Source organism: Macrotis lagotis, chromosome 8 (assembly GCF_037893015.1).
Source record: "Macrotis lagotis isolate mMagLag1 chromosome 8, bilby.v1.9.chrom.fasta, whole genome shotgun sequence".
Lineage (NCBI taxonomy): Eukaryota > Metazoa > Chordata > Mammalia > Peramelemorphia > Peramelidae > Macrotis > Macrotis lagotis.
Window position 1 is genome coordinate 5491329 of NC_133665.1, and position 18225 is coordinate 5509553.

General features: G+C 37.1%; 1 long non-coding RNA gene and 1 pseudogene across 2 annotated transcripts in view; both read left to right on the plus strand.

Annotated features, from left to right (window-relative positions):
- LOC141495225 (uncharacterized) overlaps positions 1 to 14568 on the plus strand; it is a 115608-nt gene extending 101040 nt beyond the window's left edge. For both annotated transcript variants that reach the window (XR_012470689.1, XR_012470690.1), the window contains exons 5-6: positions 13391 to 13463; positions 14405 to 14568. This is a non-coding gene — a long non-coding RNA (uncharacterized LOC141495225). The remainder of the gene's footprint in view (positions 1 to 13390; positions 13464 to 14404) is intronic.
- On the plus strand, positions 10913 to 11251 carry LOC141495038 (LYR motif-containing protein 1 pseudogene; annotated as a pseudogene).
- Positions 14569 to 18225: the final 3657 nt, after the last annotated feature.

Below are 18225 nucleotides of genomic sequence, written 5' to 3' on the forward strand. Positions count from 1 at the left end.
AGTTCTGGTCAGTCCCTAATTTCTCCAGGAATAAAAATAAATTTGGTATTTGTAGCTCTGCAAAACCTGCCTCCTTCCAACCTTTCTTTTCTTCTTATATGATGATTCACCTATACTTCCAACTTGCATCTGTTGCTCACACAAACATTACCCTACTCTGTTTCTTCAGGCTTTCCTAGCATCTTATTTTGGTTTCCCCTGCCTCCTGTTTTCTTCAGGTTTCTTCAAGATTCACCTCAATTTCATCCTTTTCTGGAGGAAACTTGCCCAGTTCCCCTACCTACTAGTGTCTTCCTTCTACAATTACTTTCATTTTTGCATGTATATGTGAGGCAATGGAGTTAAGTGACTTGCCTAAGGTCATACAACTAGTATCAAGTGTCTAAGGTCAAATTTGAACTCAGGTCTGCCTGAATCCAGGGCCAGTGCTCTTTTCACTTTGCAATCCATCTGCCCCCAAAATTACCTTCTATCTCCTCTCTAATATATATTGTGTTGCTGAGTTTTTTACATAGCATCTCATAATCAGACTGTGAGCTCTTTGAGAGGAGTAACTGTTTATGCTTTTCTTTTTCCCTCAGCATTGTCATACATGGCCTAACATAAAACAAGCACATAATCAATGCTTGTGATTAGACCGGCATTCCCAGTGTCTCTGCCATTTTGATCAATGGACTAAAAACTGAAATAGAAGGTTGTGTTCAAGCTAAAAGGTATCATAAAGAAGATCATCTACTACTCTCATTTTACTAATGAGGAAATTAAAATCCATTTTAGTTAAGTGACTTGCCCAAGGTTATACAGATAGCAAATAGTAGATGATTATTCAAACCCAGGGTGACCCATGCCCCATTCCAATCAGTGCCAGTTCCTTCCCTTCCCCACCCTCCCACTCCCCATTTCCCAATGCTCCGGGTAATGTTCCTCCTTACTCAGTAAATGCAAAGACAAGGTAGTTTGCAGCAAGTTTGCAAAGCAGTCAGATTGAAGGACCGTGTCCCAGCTGCTTGCCCCTTAAGCATAACCTACTGCTTCCAATCTGAGTTTAGAAGTCATCCTGGAATCCAGGAACAATTCATCACCTTTAGCACATAAATCCTAGAGGTTTGTTGTCTGGGCTCTTAGAAGTAAAACCTTTATGCTGTCAGCCTCACATTCAAGTCACTGAGCAGATGTCCTGCATTCCTTATAGTAGGAAGTTGATAGAGGCATATTTTCCCTATAGATCTGGGCATATGTCACCTTCGGGCAAAAGATGAGCTAATAGAATTGAAATTAATGTAATTGGCAGAAGGTCAGCCAGGGAGCCATGTGTGTCTAGGACTTCCCGAAAAGCCCAGCTTGTTTCAATGTTCCCCTATCGCTTGATTAGTATGCAGGTAAGGCAATTGTGCCTCAACAGAGTAATTGGATCATTCAAATATCTCCAAGCCCTGGTGTATGTACAAAGCCTGAACAGTGATTAGATCCTGCCCGTTCATCTCAGCAAGCCTTGAAATTCTTCCCACTGTGAAAAACTAATTTTCTGTGGGAATTTATTAAATAAGAAATCTGCATGCCACTTTACCTTGTAAGCATAGCTAGCAGAATACAAAGATTCCCCTCGACTTTGATGTATGCACTTGGTGAGGCTTTTATTTCACTGGGGGGAGGGGCATGGGAGGAGTGGCTGGAGTTTGTTGTGTTTTTTTCCCCCTCTCTTCCCCTTCCCCAAATCAAATTATTACTGATGGCACAATCAATGGATAGTCGAAGAATGAAAAGGTTTCTGAAGAGGCCTTGGAATTTAAATTCCATTGTTGGTACTATTTATGTCATGGCAAGGGAAAGGACAAAAGGGACACATTGGGACAGTCTTTAAAATTCTTCCAAGCTTATAGAAAAGGAGGAGCTAAGAAACTTGTAAGTTTCCCCATTTTGATCATTCCATTCCTAGATAACCAGCCTCTGATGCCCAGTGAATTAATGGAACTCCTCAATTCTAAAGTCACAGGGCCCTTGAGGATACTGCTTCAGAGTTGGAACACAGATCTCCTGGGAGATTCTCCCATGCTGGAGGAGCCACCAGAGTTGGGAAAACTTTAGCCAACATTCTGACCTAAGTCACCACTTCTACCACTTCCTCCTGTCCTGCTGGGGTTCAGCCAGGTCACAGAATGGGATGACTGCTTTCTTTGCTGACTTCTCTGGTGATATGATGAATGCAAACTGAACTGTGGCTAATGAGCACCTTGGTTCAAAATGTGAATGTGAAGCAGGGTCAGCAAAGCCACTGTTCAGCCCGGATCTCCCCATGCCTGCAGCCGGTCTCCATGTGTTGTCCACACAGAATCCTAAATTAGCACCTGGCAGGTGTTAGGAGTATCTCTGCCAGCTCCCTGGCACACATCACTGCCTATACACCCCAGCCCACTTTCCCCACCCACCTAAGAGCAGGCTGATAGTTATGGGGACGATAATAAGTTTAAAATTTGGAACCTCATGCTATTCTCTTATTGTCTTCAAATCCTTAGCCATAGGGGCTCACTGAAGGTCAATATATCCTCTTGAGTTTAGACAGATGGAAAATTTGTCAGCGAATGAGATATGTACCTCCTCTAGAATTAGGGGCTTTGAAGTCAGTAGTTAATTTAGAAGTTTTAATTAGTATCAAAAAGGTACTCTTCATCCTAAGTATTTGTAGTCCATACTAAATAATAGTCATGATAAGAAACTGCTTCCTCACTCTGCCCCTCACTGTTGAGTTACTGGCTCTGCCCTTGTGTCTTTAGTTTCCTCACTCACAAAATAAAGGCTTTAGGCAAGACCAAAGATTTCAAATCCATAGCCCCCCAAAGTATAGGTGACTAGATTTCAGGAATTTTATGAATTACATCATAATTGGTTTACTTTGTAATCATAATACTTTATTTTGTGACTTTAAAAACATTACTCTAGTGCGGCTAGATGGTGCAGTGGATAAAGCACTGGCCCTGGAGTCAGGAGTACCTGGGTTCAAATCTGGTCTCAGACACTTAATAATGACCTAGCTGTGTGGCCAAAAGGGGTCTGTGATAGAAAAGGTTTCAAAGAACACTTGAGTCAGATAATTTCCAAAGGTCCCTTTTAGCTCTCAACCATCTGTGGTATCTGTCTTTGAGGAATTTATATTTAAAAGAACAAATACATTCGGGGGGGGGGGGGGAAATGAGGTAGGGGTGGTTGTGAGGATGAAATGAGGATATGTATGTAAAAGCACTTTGCAAACATGAAGGTACCATCTAAGTACTAGCTATTTGTACAGTTTTTACAAGAGAAAGACAAGAAAATGAATGATTTGAGCTGAGGTTATGTAAACAGACTGGGATGCAGATCTGCTCTTCCTGGAGGAGGCAGCTTCTAGGAAGGTAGTGTTGTGTTCCTATGTGACTCTTGTTCTGGTACCTCCCCTGCAGGGAACCTCCCGCTTTGCATCTATTTTGACTTGTGGATTTTGCAAAGACCGAGAGCTACACTACAAAAATTGGTTTGTGTTTTCGGCAAGGGAGCAAAGCAGGTTCCCTCCCAGCTCCTCAGTCTCCTCCCAACTCCTTTGCCTCTAGCCCCTTCCGTTTTGTCTTTCTTTGCTAATCACTGAAAAGCACTCGGGAGTTCTTTCAGACTCCAGGGCCTAAAGATTGTTACTGTTGTCTAACACTGCTTCCTGTTTTCTCCCCCAGCACCTTTTCTTCCTTTCTGTTTCAACCTTGGGTTTATCTCTTCTGGGGAATTTCACCAGATACTTGTTGAAGATCTGAAGCTCACTAGAGATCCCTTTCCCCTTATCTAGTGCTGCAGTAATATCTTCAAAGACCTCTAGCAGATTTTGATAAGCAGAGCTTCCCTGAGGCTCCATCCAGGCTGACTCTTCCTAGCTTCTTTCTTGGCCCCTGGAGTGCTGGCTACAGGTTCCCACCCTCTCTTTTGAAAAGAAAATCATTCACTTGAACTAAGAGGCTAACAGATTGAATACTACTTTTCTGCCCTCAGGATCTGGGGGCTCTTTGGGCATCACCCAGAGGCCAGGTATCTAAGCCAATCTAAAGAGATATTTAAGGGCATCTTTCACTTAGACCCTGCTATTCTTCATCACAGATCTGTGATCTCATCCACCTAGGCATTCTTTCCATGGGGGCAGATCACAGCTTATCCTTGCCTTTTTATCCTGCATACTTTTTAGTAAAATGTGTCCAGGAAAGTCTGGTAAAAATAACCTACTTTTCCTCCTCTTGTTTGGATGTTTGTTTGTTTTTCTCAACAGGAACATATAGCAAATCTTTGAGGTGAATATAAGCTCCTAGAGCTCTCCACCCCAGTTCTATGTCCTTTGCTCCCTCTATGGGGCATTTTCACCCTCCTCCTCATCTAAAACCTCTCAGGAAAGGATCTAAAACTCATTCAATGCTAAAGTATAACCCCTAGTAGCAGTTTAAAGTGTTCTCTCTCCCAAGAGTATTCGCATTTAAACAGGGATCAAAGCCTTAAGCTAAGGGAAAGAAGCTCTTGCCAGAGAGTTTTGAGCATTGGTAAGCAGAGAGAAAGATAGAGCTAGAGAGACAGAAAGATATATATGGAGAGATGATGATGATAATGATGATGATCATGATGATGAAATGAGTGATATGTCATAAAAATCAGGGTGAAAGTGAAAACTCATGACTTGCCCTAGAGGTGAGAATGCTATGGGTTTTCTGCGTTTTTTTTTTTTGTCATAAACCTGCAAAGTTCACAGATTAAAGTTTTTCCTGGAGAGATAATAAGTTACTTGAGGGCAGGCTGAAAAACAAAGGTCTAGATGAGAATGCCTAAAAGAAAGAAAGAAGACAAAACTGCCTTAAAAAAATGACTAGGCCTATGCTGGAGTGAGTGAGTAAACAGCAAAGGGGAGTGTAGGCCAAACTTCCAAAGTCTTGTCCACTTTTGGTGTAGGGAAGAGTCAGGGAAAAGCAGGTAAAAAGGGGGACCTATCCCCTCTATGTGACTGGGGTCAAGTACCATTTTGGAAGACTAAGTGGCAGGAAGTTGGAGGAGGGATAAAGGAATGAGCTAAGGTTGCTCATCAAATAACATTGAAGTTACATTTAACAACAGGAGGGAATTTACATCTGACTGGGCCCATGAGAGCCCTCAGAAAACATCATACAGGCACAAATAACACTTTTTTAATAGTAAAAAACTAGACAGATGTTTCTTCTTCAACAGAGAGAGACAGAGACAGAGACAGAGACAGAGACAGAGAAACAAAGAGAGAGAGACAAGGATGGAGACTTTGAGGAAGCCAGACTTTCCTGTCCACCTGAAATCAGATATCATATTTATCCATTTTATATAAAGTGAACCTTTATGGATGGTTGGCTCTTCAGCAGAAGGAAACATTGTTTCCTTGTAGAAATAAAAGAATTATACTTTTAGAGCTGGAACGGTCCTTAGAGGCCCTCATTTTAGGATATGACTGAGGTCACATTGGTTGTGACTTGCACTGATCTACTAAGTTCTTGCTCAGATACTAAGTGTTTGAGTAAGGAGTCAAGTCAAATTTTCTTCATTCTAACACCAGGGCACTCAGAATTCTTCACTTTTCCAGATTAATTTTTCAAATTATAGAGACAAAGATAGAAATGAGTTTTTTGCCTCCCTTCATCTAATGCTAATTCTTGTTATGGCTAAATTCCCAGAGACTTCACTTCTTTTTGAATCCTGCTTGGATAGTCTCTTGCTCTTTGGGAGCAAGGCATCATTGCTAATTGTCTTGCTTAAGAGAGTCATTTTTGCTAACCAGTTAGTGTTTTACTTTACCTGTGATAAGCACCATGGAACTGTGGGGAAAGTTCTGAATTTCGAGAGAAATTTCTGTGGCTGGGTCTCTAGCTTGGAGTTAGGATTTGTTTAGTGAGGAATTCACAGAATCATATGACCCAGAAGTACATGGATAAAAAAGAAAAAAATTATTAAACATTAGAGCAAACAAATAATTGACAATTAATAGAGAAAACTATTCAGTTAAGCATCTTATATAGGGTTAAGGATTCTTTAAAAGATTTAGCCATGTAGAGAAGAATACATAGTAGTAGACCAAGCAGACCATTCCCTAGTCAAGAGAGTCAGCCAAGCACAGACCCTTCTTTAAATGCCCCTCTATAGTGGGTAGCAACTTGTTAACACCTGGTGTAAATGACCTAACCTACAGGAGGGTATATGGAACTAAAGTCAAGCATCTAGTTACATATATCTAGCTATATAGTCCATATTATCTTAATATTCTTACTATGCTTTAATCTTATTCTATCTACTGATTATTTCCCAGCTGCTTACAAACATGTTCATGTCTTCCTCATTCTCAAAACAAAACAAATCAATAACAAAAAACCCTTACTTAATCCAACTGTCTTCCCTGGAGATCATCTTGTCCCTTTTGTAGCATAACTTTCTCTCTCTTTTTTTTTAATTTTAGAAAGGTTTTGTTTATTTTAAATTTTACAATTTTCCCCCTAATCTTGCTTCCCTCCCCCCACCCCCACAGAAGGCAGTTTCCTATTCTTTACATCATTCCCATATGGCTGTCAGCATAGTAATTCAAAGGAAACTTCTCTTTTCAAAATTAGCAATGTTCTCTTAATCCCCAATTTTTGAAAGTTTTATTTTGTTCTAAATTTAAGAAATAAAATAAACAGAGAGGAGGAAAGAAAAGATGATCATGGGTGAAACTGCAAATCTATTATGCACAACTTGATATTCCTTTTAAATATATAATAAACTAATTACGTAATTTTCTTTTCCTTTTTTTCTTCCTTCACCTCACCCAGGTAGCTGCCATTAGACACAAATATGTATAAGTATGTAAAGTCATTCTATGCATACTTTTATTTATTAGATTTTTTTTTTCTCTTGGATGCAGAGAGAATCTTCATAGGTCCTTTGTAGTTAATGTAAGTATTTATAATAGTCAAAGTGGCTCAATCGCTCAAAGTTGTTCTTAAAACAATATTGCTGTTACTGTATACAACATTTTTTTGGTTCTGCTCAATTTTACTCTTCATTATTTCTTATATTTGATCACCAAATCTAACAGCCTCTTCTCAGTCTTCATCCTTCTTGAACTCCATGCGGCTTTTGACAGCATCATTGACTTTCTTCACTTTGATAGCCCATTCTTACTAGGTTTCCATGACATGCATATATGAAATAACATGTGATATTTTATATATATGTATATACATACAATATATATGTATGTATGTGTGTGTGTGTGTGTGTGTGTGTATATATATATATATATATATATATATATATATATATATATATATATGTATATATTTGTGAGGCATTTGGGATTGTGACTTTCCCAGGATCACACATGTGTCTGAGGTTGCATTTGAACTCAGGTTCTCCTGACTCCCAGTTCAGTGCTTTTTTCACCATGTCACTTAGCTGCTTCTCCTTTTGTTTGTTTTTTTAGAATCTTACTTCTTGGAGCAGCTAAGTAACACAGTGGATAGAACACCAGTCCTGGAGTCAGGAGGACCTGAATTTAAATCCAGTCTCAGATACTTAACAATTACCTAGCTGTGTGAACTTGGGCATGCCACTTTACCCAATTGCCTTAAATAAATACAATTTTAAAAAAAAATTCACTTCTTTTTTAATTTTATTTAACTTTCAAATTACATTCAAAGGTAGTTTTCAACATCCATCCATTTGCAAGTTTATGAATTCCACATTTTTCTACCACCTTCTCTTTCCCTTTCCCTCCCCACCTCTCCACATTTCCACCCTTGGGCAACAAACAGTCTGGTATAGTTTAGTCATGTTGTAAAAGAGGAATTAGAACTAAGAGGGGGAAAACATGAGAAAGAGAGAAAATACAAAGCAATTTTAAAGAGAATATAATATGCTTTGCTCTACATTCAGACTCCATAGTTTTGTTTTTTCTGGATGTGGATGTCATTTTCCATAATAGGTTTCTCAGGATTGTCTTTGATTACTGATCTGAGAGGAGCTGTATCCATCATAGTTGATCTATCTCATAATATTGCCATTAATGTGTAGAATCTCTTACTGGCACACTCAGTGATTAAAATTTCCTATTGATTCCCAGTCCCCCAAATAAATCAAAGATATTGTCCATCTTTACATCTACCTTTTGCATATTGGAGAATGCCATCCAAAAATTGGTCTAGAATGTTAAGTGTCCTGTCCATCAAGCCCACCAACCAGAAACTTCTTATCTAACTCATCTTCTCAGTTTCTTTGCTGGATTTTCCTCGAGGTCAGGTGTGTCCAACATGCTACCAGGAACATGTAACTGGAAAATGAAGGAACAGTGAGTATATGTGCCAATGTTACAATACTGCAGACCAGTTTAACCATTAACATAGCTTGCCTTTTTCATGTAACTGATATTGTGTAGACTCACATAACACCAGAGGGGTTTTTTATGTTTTGTTTTGTTTTGTTTTGTTTTAGATTTTTCAAGGCAGTGGGGTTAAATGGCTTGCCCAAGGCCACACAGCTAGGTACTCCTGACTCCAAGGCTGGTGCTCTGTTCACTGCACCACCTAGCCACCCCTACACCAGAGTTTTAAAAGGAAAACCTACATATGAATTTGAAAATGAGAATTGGTTGGCTGAAATAGCATTTTTAGTGGATATCTGTGCCCATTTAAATGAACAGAAGGTGAAAATCAACCAATAAATGTTTCAAAGTGATGGCATTTGAAATGAAACTGAAATTTCAGATTAAATCTGAATCTCAGATTAAAAATGGTTAATCCACTTTAAAACACTGTCTGAACAAAGCAATATAAATGGTAGAAACTGCAAAAATTTCAGGAGAGTATCTTGAAAATATTTTTCACATCACTACAACCTCCATCAAATCAGTTATAGAGAACACTAGTATCAAAAAAATGGGCTGGTCACATTAAAAATGGTATGTTCTTATTTTTTGTTTAAAAAGTAAATATCTTATTATTATGTTCATTATTTTATTTTATTACATTTTATTATTTTATATTTATTATACTTTATTGCATCACTACATTTTATTATTATACTCATTGGTAATAAGGGCTACATTGCACATTCATGCTCTATGTTATGCCATCTAACTGTGCATGTCCTTTAGGGATCTGTCCTGGGTCTGCTTTTCTCTATCTTGATACTTTTTCTCTATTTGATCTCTTCAGCATCTTGGATTTAATTATCATCTGTAACTGATGATTAAAAAAACCTACTTGTCCAGCCCTAACCTCTCTCATAATCTCCAGTATCAATCTCCATCTATCTATTGAACTAAATGTCCTATAGTCATCTCAAACACAATAGATCCAAAAATGAACTCATTATTTTCCCCCTTCAAGCTCTCTTCCTAAGTTTCCTAATACTGCTAAAGAACCACTATACTTCTAGTCCCCTAGGTTTGCAACTAAGAGTCATCTTTGATTTCTCATTATCTATTGCTCCAATGAAATCTAGAATTCTATAATTAGAAGTTAATTTCTTTAAGCCTTCTGTCTTCCTTAAAGGACACATTCTCCATGGAAGGATGAGAATTAAGCTTTTTAGTCATTTATACATCTGTATGAATGAGTTAACCATATCCTTTCAGGAGAGTTATAGTTTTTGAAAGGCATAGCTAACAACTGTCTCTCTGAAGAACTTTGAAAAGCTTAATCTGCATTATTAACTTTTTTCAGCACTTTTTTTTAAGTGTGAACAATCAACAAAACAATAAATCAAGCCTTGATGTATAATACTTGCCAATTTCCAAAGTATAAACGCTCACACTGAAAATTTAACAATTGCTCTTTCCAAAGCAAGTTGAGCTGGCTGTACCACCCCCCCAGGTTAGTAGACACTTCCAGTTTAGAGAAAGGGTGAGGAAAGGATTAGGAGGTAGAGACCTGAAAAATAAATTTCAACTACTTTCTAATTTTGCCTGGGGTTTGGCCTTCCCTCAGGTTCTAAAGTCTTATAGGTCTAGGTTCCTTGGCCAAGACTGAACTCCCTTGAAGCCACATCCCATCACTACCCAACCATAACGGACTTTCCTCTGAATTCTGAATGATCTTAGTAATAGGAAACAGAGCTTCCAAAGCTAGTAGGAGATTTGTGGCTTTCTTGCCAAGAATCTTTCCTAGAGCCAAGGTTCTTCTTTAACTGGAAGATTGTTTAGACAACCAAGTTTATTGAGAGCACCTGTTCCACTTAATTACTTGCTTTGTTAACATCTCTGTTTCCTGCCTGGATTTAATTTTCATGGTATATAAGCATAGCTAGCCCTAGGCTAACTCTCCTTTCTTCACTCTTTCTTTTTCCTGCCCTTTTCTCTTGTAGTAGCTTTTTCCCTCTTTCATAGAGAAAGTCTTTCTTAAACCTGTCCATATAAGGGAGAATAATATCTGTCCTTCATTTTTGAAAAAGACTACAACATCAGGAAGGTGATGCCATGACAAGCATATGAATTGAATTTGAGTGAGGGGGTGCTGTACTAAGTCGCCAGCCTCACTTTCTCCTCCAGAGCCACCTGGGTCCAGTAGTTAGATATGAATCAGAATGAGGGGAGGTGGCCCTGGATGGGAGGCAATCAGGGTTGAGTGACTTGCCCAAGGTCATATAGCTAGTAAGTGGCAAGTGTCTGAGGTCAGATTCCAACTCCTGTCCTCTTGAATCCACTATGCCATGCCACCTAGCTGCCCCATATGACTATTCCAGGCCTCTAGGAATTTCTTTTAAAAGGAATTCAGGGGTAGAGCCATGAGTCTGGCAGACAATAATTAGAACAGGAGCCCTAAGACTAAAACTCCTAGAACTATAAAGTCAGAGAGGGTCTCAGAGGAGAAGAGGAGGAAGGTGAAAGGTTGACGGTGCTTTTAGTGTATATATATATAGGAAGATGACAACACCATTACAATAAGAAGTTCTCAATCTTTACCACAGGATTTTCAGACTTACAAGGATGTGGCATGCAGCATTCAGGCAGATGGAGGATACCATCAGAGAAAAGTCAGAATATTGTTCCAGGAAAAACAAAAATCTTACAGATTCATAACTAATTAAATAATGTATAGATGAATGCACAACAAGAATTGAAATAAGATTGCATTATCAGATCCCATATGCAAGGCCAATTTATCTTTCTCCAATGGTCCTCACTCCTCTACAAAGCCGTGGACTTCGAACCTAGAAGAAGCTAAGGAAATTTTCCAAACCTATATTTCAAGTCTCAAAATGAAGTTTCTTAATATGAGGTTCTTTATATGAACTGTGAGTCAGGAAGGGTCTGAGCACAAATTAAAAGATGAATCTTTTCTCCTTGACTTAAGTCTAGTCAGAGATAGGAAGAACAAAGAATATGGAGTCTTTGCTATAATTTCTCTTAAACATTCAAAGATTTGGGTCATTAATCTCATAACACTAATTTATATGTCCTTGAATTTATCAGTATCAGTATGTTGTTATTAACTCTTAAAGATCATTCCTAATCATGATCTTAGTAACATCCTAGGCAAAAGTTTGAATATAGAAAGACTGGGTTTAAATTTATTTTAAAATTACAATTTTTGTTGGGATAATATAGCTCAGAGGAAGCTGCAGAATAGAGACATGGTAGTCCCTTTTAGTAACTGCTCTTGGAAATTCTTAAAATCAGATATTAGCCTCAAATTTGTAATCTCTGTTAGTTTTATTTTGTTTTGTATTTTAAGTTATGGATATATTTAAAATCAGAACTTTTATGTTTAGTCATTCTACTAATATCCTTTTTTTAATCTCTTGACTCAAAGATATACATTTCATTAATATTAAGTAGCCCAGTTTCTCCTTTACCATACCAGCAGAGTTTATCATATACACTCTAGTCCCATCACCCCCTTAAACAGCTAGTGGAAGATATCATAGTATCTCAGTAGAATTTTGGGGAGGAAGGAAGTAGCCTAGATTTTCAGGAACTGATATAGTATGTTTAATTCTGTCCAGTATATGCATATAATGTACAAACAAATTCTGTAAAATGTTTACTTATAATTCTGGCTTATAAATCAAAGCCTCAGTGAAAACTCGTACTATAGTAGGTAAAAATAATTGCTACTTCTAATTGCTAACAATCTCATAAACAGAATATATTGTATAAATTATTAGGATAGGATTATTTTAAAATTATATACAAATAGGAAAAGGAAAACCTAGATCAAAAGGATCTTGCTTTTGTGATAAGCCAAAGGAAAACCCCAGAGTACCTGTTTATCAGTGTTTTCTTTTGTGTTCAAAGATGATTAAACTCTTCAATAAAAATTGTTCATAAATTTTTACTTTAAAAAAGGATCTCAGAAATTATCTAATGCAGCTACAAATGGTGGAACTGAAGGCATTAGGATACTTGGATTGAATTATATTTACATTTCCTTTCAGATTCAATTTAATTCAGTTCAATATATGATGATGATATTTGTCTTTCATTCATGATATCAGGGTGATGCCATGACAAGCACATGAAATGGATTTGAGGGAAGGGGTGCTGTGCTGAGTCATCAGTTTCTCTTTCTCCCCCAGAGCCATCTGGGTCCATTGGTCAGATATGAATCAGGATGAGTGGAGATAGCCCTGGATACAAGACAATGATTCACCCAAGGTCACATAGCTAGGAAGCAGCAAGTATCTGAGGCTGGATTTGAACTCCCATCCTCCTGACTCCAGGGTCTGTGTTCCCTCCACTGTACCATCTAGCTGTCTCACAGTTCAATAAATAGAAATATGTCAACTATGCATTAAGGCACTGTGTAAGGAGCCAGGAAATAACAATAATAATAACAATAACAAAACCAATGGTCAAATATCCTCAAGGAACTTACATTCTATAGCTTACCATATCTGGTCTACCATCAGTCAAGCAACATTTATTAAGCACTTATTCCGTGCCCATGATATTCATATATAACACATCATAAAAGTAATCACCTACTCTCCCTACAAGACCCCATTTGAAATCCTCCTGTTTAGTCATATCTAACTACAGGAAAATCTTAAGGAAAGGTATTTCTGGGGTGGCTAGGTGGTATAGTGGATAAAAGTACCAGCCTTGGAGTCAGGAGTACCTGGGTTCAAATCCGGTCTCAGACACTTAATAATTACCTAGCTGTGTGGCCTTGGGCAGGCCACTTAACTCCATTTGCCTTGCAAAAACCAAAAAAAGAAAAAAAGAAAAAAAAGAAGTATTTCTGCATAGATTCTTATTTTGCATCAAAGATTTCATGCCTATCAATAACACTGAATAATAATAATAACAATAATAATAACAATGATATAATAACAAACATTTATACAGAACTTTAAGGTTTATAATGCATTTTACTTATATACTCCCATTTCATAACAGACCTAGGGACAGAGATACAATAAGGAAACTTGGCAGCTTCTTCGCTTCTCTTGAATCAATAAGGTCTCCACAGGTAGGACAATTTTGTAAAAAAGAGAAAAGAATCATAGCAAATTGGAGGATTTTTATGACAAAATCTTTTTCTCCCTCTAGATTTCTTGTTTTTTTTACAAAGTGTTGTGAAACTTAATAGGTATCTGGCAAAACATCAGAATTTACCAAGATAAAATATAATTATTTCTTATTTACTTGCTGGGATTTTCAAATCAGTGCAGTAATTTAAACATGACTCTTGGAAGCTTACAATAAGATGTTATGATTGGTTTTATCTCTTTTGTTAAAGAAAATAATGACAGTAAAATAATTAGAGACAGCAGACTTGACACCGGATTAACAAAGCTAGCCTAGAAATATAACTGAAGGTCTCCAAGAAGGGCATAAAAAGACAAATTTGTCCTCTAATGCACAAGACAGGTGCCAAGCTAAGGAGTGGCAATAGAAATAGAGAGGGATGAACAGGACTGGCAAAAGTCTGCCTTAGTTAACAAATTTGCCAGTTGGGCCCCTTACAGAGGATTCAACTCCGATGGTGGATTAAATTGTCAGTTCAACTTTCAGACTTACTGATGTTCCTACTTGATTGCAAGCTCTTTGAAGGGTGGGATCAAATCTTTTTATCTTTTCTGTTCTTTCATTTAGCAAATATTTATTAATTGCCATTTATGTGCATAGTACTATAGTAGACATTAGAGATAAAAAGAGAAAACAAGGCAGGCAGGAAATAAGAATTTATTGTGTTAATCATGGGCTGGGCACTATGCTAAGCTCTTGGAGATATACTATAAGCAAAAAAGAAAGTCAGTCCCTGACCATAAGAAGTTGATGTTTTTATGGAAGAACAAAGCACATCAAAGAGAAATGAAAAGATGGAATTTGGGTACCAGTTTGGGGGGAGCAAAATCCTTAAATCCCATAGATCCTTATTTTAAAATCCTTTAAATCATTAAATTACAGCCAGGAGAAGAATGGAATGTGGCCAGCCTGAGCCTATCCCTAAAATGAAGGAATTCACAGTAGAAGGGGACTGGCATGACAGAAGGATCTGGGTAAGAAGGCCTGTGTACTAAGAATAGTTCCAGATCATGTGGCAAAATTCTAAGAGAACCAGTTACTGTCTTTAAGAGGGTTATACTCTATTGAGGATGTTAACATCTATGGGGGGGAAAAGGAATTTGTGCAAAGTAAACATAGATAATTTGGGGATGGGGAGGACACTAGCAACTGGAAGATGAGAAAAGACCTAAAGTTAAATATGGCATTTGAGAGAAAAGAGTACAACTTGTGCAAAATTAGAGATGGAGGATGAAGTGTTGTAAATGGGGAACAGCAAGGAGGTCAGTTTTGCTAAACTAGAGCTCTCATAAAGGAGAAGAAACTACGCTTAGCCTGGAAAAGAAGACTAGAGCCAGACAGAAATTGGCATCTTATTCTAGAATCACAATGGAGTTCCCAAAGTTTCTCAAATAAGAAAATGACTTGATCATCACTGTGCTTTTGGAATGTCTAGTTGGCATCTGTATGGAGGGTGGATTGGAAAGAGGAGATAATGGATACAGATTAGGAGTCTATTGAAATAATCTAAATGAGAGGAGATAAGAGTGATGAGAAGGGGGGGATTTGAAACATATAGCAGAGGTAAAATAGATAAGACTTGGCAACTGATTGGATGGATAAGATTATATGATTATGAATCTGAATAACTCTAAGGAGAGTATACCTGAGAAAGGAAAAGGGTTTGAGAAAAAATGATCATGAATGTTATTTTGTACATTGTCAGTCAGAAAAATGAACCTCAAATATGAAATGTTTTGGGAAGAAATTAATTTGGTTATTTGGCACAACAGTGGACCGTAAGGTGTACCTGTCCTCCCATGTTTTTGTGAGTTTACATTATATAAAGTCCAGACAAGAGCATAAGGATATTTTGTCTGATTGCTCTCATATAGCCAGTAAGCATTTTACAGAGAAGGACTGCTTGAGATTTATATCAACAGATAACTCAATCTAATTTGAGGAACAAGTTTTGGGTAGAACCCCACAAGATTTGGGTGAGCTCAAACCAAGACCTGAATAGAACCAAAACAAGCACTGGGTGTTATCTAAGCATTGCTTTCAACCATCTGGCTTCCATGGAGTATCTCTGAGGTCAGCCTGACCTCTACAGTAAGCTTTTAGGTTAGACAATTTTTTAACCATATAAACCTAGGTTCAAATAATATTAATAAGTTATAATAAATTTTTTTCCATAACACATAACACAGTTGATTTTGAGATTCCTACAGGACACCATTTCAAAATACTCAAAAGCAATTGGTGATACAGCTCTCAAAGTCAGAAGAGAGGTAAACTAAATAAGCCAGAGAGTTATCTGCATTAAGATGAAAATGAGGGAACTGATGAGGTCACAAAAAGTGTAAAAGAAGGGAAAAAGGACCAGAACAGAACCCTGGGGAATACCAAGACATGGAGAGAACATGATTCAGTAAAGAACACTAAGGAGGAATGACTAGATAGAAAGAAAAAGAGAGCTTTAACATGAATACCTAAGAAAGGGAGAGTCCAGGAGGAAAGATTGGTTAATAACATCAGATATTTCAGAGAGGTCTAGAAGAATAAGAACTAGAAGAAACAAACATCCAATCTGGAAAGTTAGAGAAAGTTGGAGAGAATAATTCTAGGTCAGAAGGTCAGAAGTTGGAACATCACAACTGAAAAAGTGAGTGTGAGGTGAAGCAAGGTAGCCAAATATGATGTAAAAAGCATTTTCTAGGATTTTGCTTATCAAACAGATGAGATAAATCTCCCTTCACTCATTAAACTCCAGTTGCTCCCTATTACCTTCAAGAGTAAATAAAAATCTCCTGTTTAGTGGTTAAAAGACTTCCCAAACTTGATATTTTCTACCTTTCCATTTTCTGACATTTTATTGCCCCCTATGTACTCAAAGATTCATCAACACTAGTCTACTTTCCATTGTTCACAAATAATACTTCATTTCCCCACCTTGGGTATTTGTATTGGTTGTCCCCCACACCTGAAATAGTTTCCATCCTCATATTCAATTCCTAACTTTCCTTACTCAGTTCAAATTCTACCTTCTGCAATAGGTCCCTGACAACATCTAGTGCCTTCCCTTTGAGATTAACTGCTATTTACTTTGTTGGTTTCATGTGTGTTATTATTTATTTTCATGGATCCCCCAGTAGAATATGAGCCCCAGGAAGTGAAGGTCTCTGATTTTTTTCACCTTTCTTTGTATCTCCAGATCTTAGCATGGAGTCTGGCATATAGTAAGAACTAACTACTCATTGATTTGAGAGATTGGTAACATTAAGTGAAGGAAATGGGGAAGATCTGAGGAGGTAATAGTGGAATAGAGCCATGGGATGAAAAGATATTATTATTATTAGGGAAAGGGGATGGAGTCAGGGGAGAAAAAGTATTTGGGGGGGTTGAGAAAAAAGTATTTTTTGCCTATATTATTCAGCATAACCCCTCCACATTGACCTAGGAAATATCCACACCAAATTCTTATCCAGAAATAATAATAAAAAAGTTAACAAGTCATTATTTTTAGTCAACCCAGAGCATCTTAGGGCAACAGACAGAGAAATCTCTGGACCCTGGGCATGGGGGCTGTTCAGAAATGTGCTTGGTGTCTATGGAGGGAAGCATTCCTGCAACAAGGAAAAAGAAAGGAGTCTGAGACAGAACAACAGGAAAAGAAGCATTGAGGCAGAAAGAGATCCCATGGGATTCCTGAACTAGCACTGGGTGCAGGTAGATACCATCTGGCAGACCTTGAAACCCATTACTTAGTTCCAGTTCACAGATCTAGAGCAGAGAGGAAGAAAAGGGGAATAACTTTAAAATATCTATAAGGAGAGGCTCAAAGGAAAAAAATTAAAATTGAACACAAAACTCCACAATAATTCCTAAAAGAGTTTTTTAAAAGGAACAAAATATGTCTTAAAAACAAATTAGAGTAAAAATGGGAAAACCAATGAGAATAATAGAAAAAGATATGTAAAGTGAATAATAAAAAACTTGATAAAAGAGATAAAAAATATTACTGAAGAAAATAATCCCTGGAAAATTAGAATAGTCTAACTGGAAGATAATGACTCAATGAGATATCAATAAATAAAAGTCAAAAGATTGAAAAAAATAAGAAAATGTGAAATCTCTCATAGGAAAAACAACTGACCTAGAAACTGATCAAGGTGAGATAATTTTTAAAATCATTAGACTACTTGGGGGAAAAAATCTAGATAGACCTTATATTTTAAGAAATCATTTAAAAACGGCCTAAAAACATTAAAACCAGAGGGCAAAGAATAATTGAAAGAACCCACTGATTTCCTTAAGAAAGAAATCACCAAATGAAAATTCTTAGTAATATTATAGCCAAAATCTAGAGTTCCCAGGCAGAGGGAAAAACACTTTAAGCAACTATAATGAAAAAAAAAATTCAAGTACTGCAGAACAACAGTCAAAATTACAAAAGACATATTAGTCCTTCTATTAAGAAACACAGATCTTAGGATAGGGTATTCCAGAAGGCAAAGGATCTAAAACTACAAATATCTAGAAAAGCTGAATATAATCCCAAGGGGGGGGGGAATGAATCTTAAATGAAATTATTTCAAGCTTTCCTAATGTAAATAATAGAATTAAGAAAAAAAATTGTTATTCAAACATAAATATGAGTGAGAAATCATAAGATACTAAACAAGATTAGACTCTTTATATTCTTATATGGAGAAATTATACTT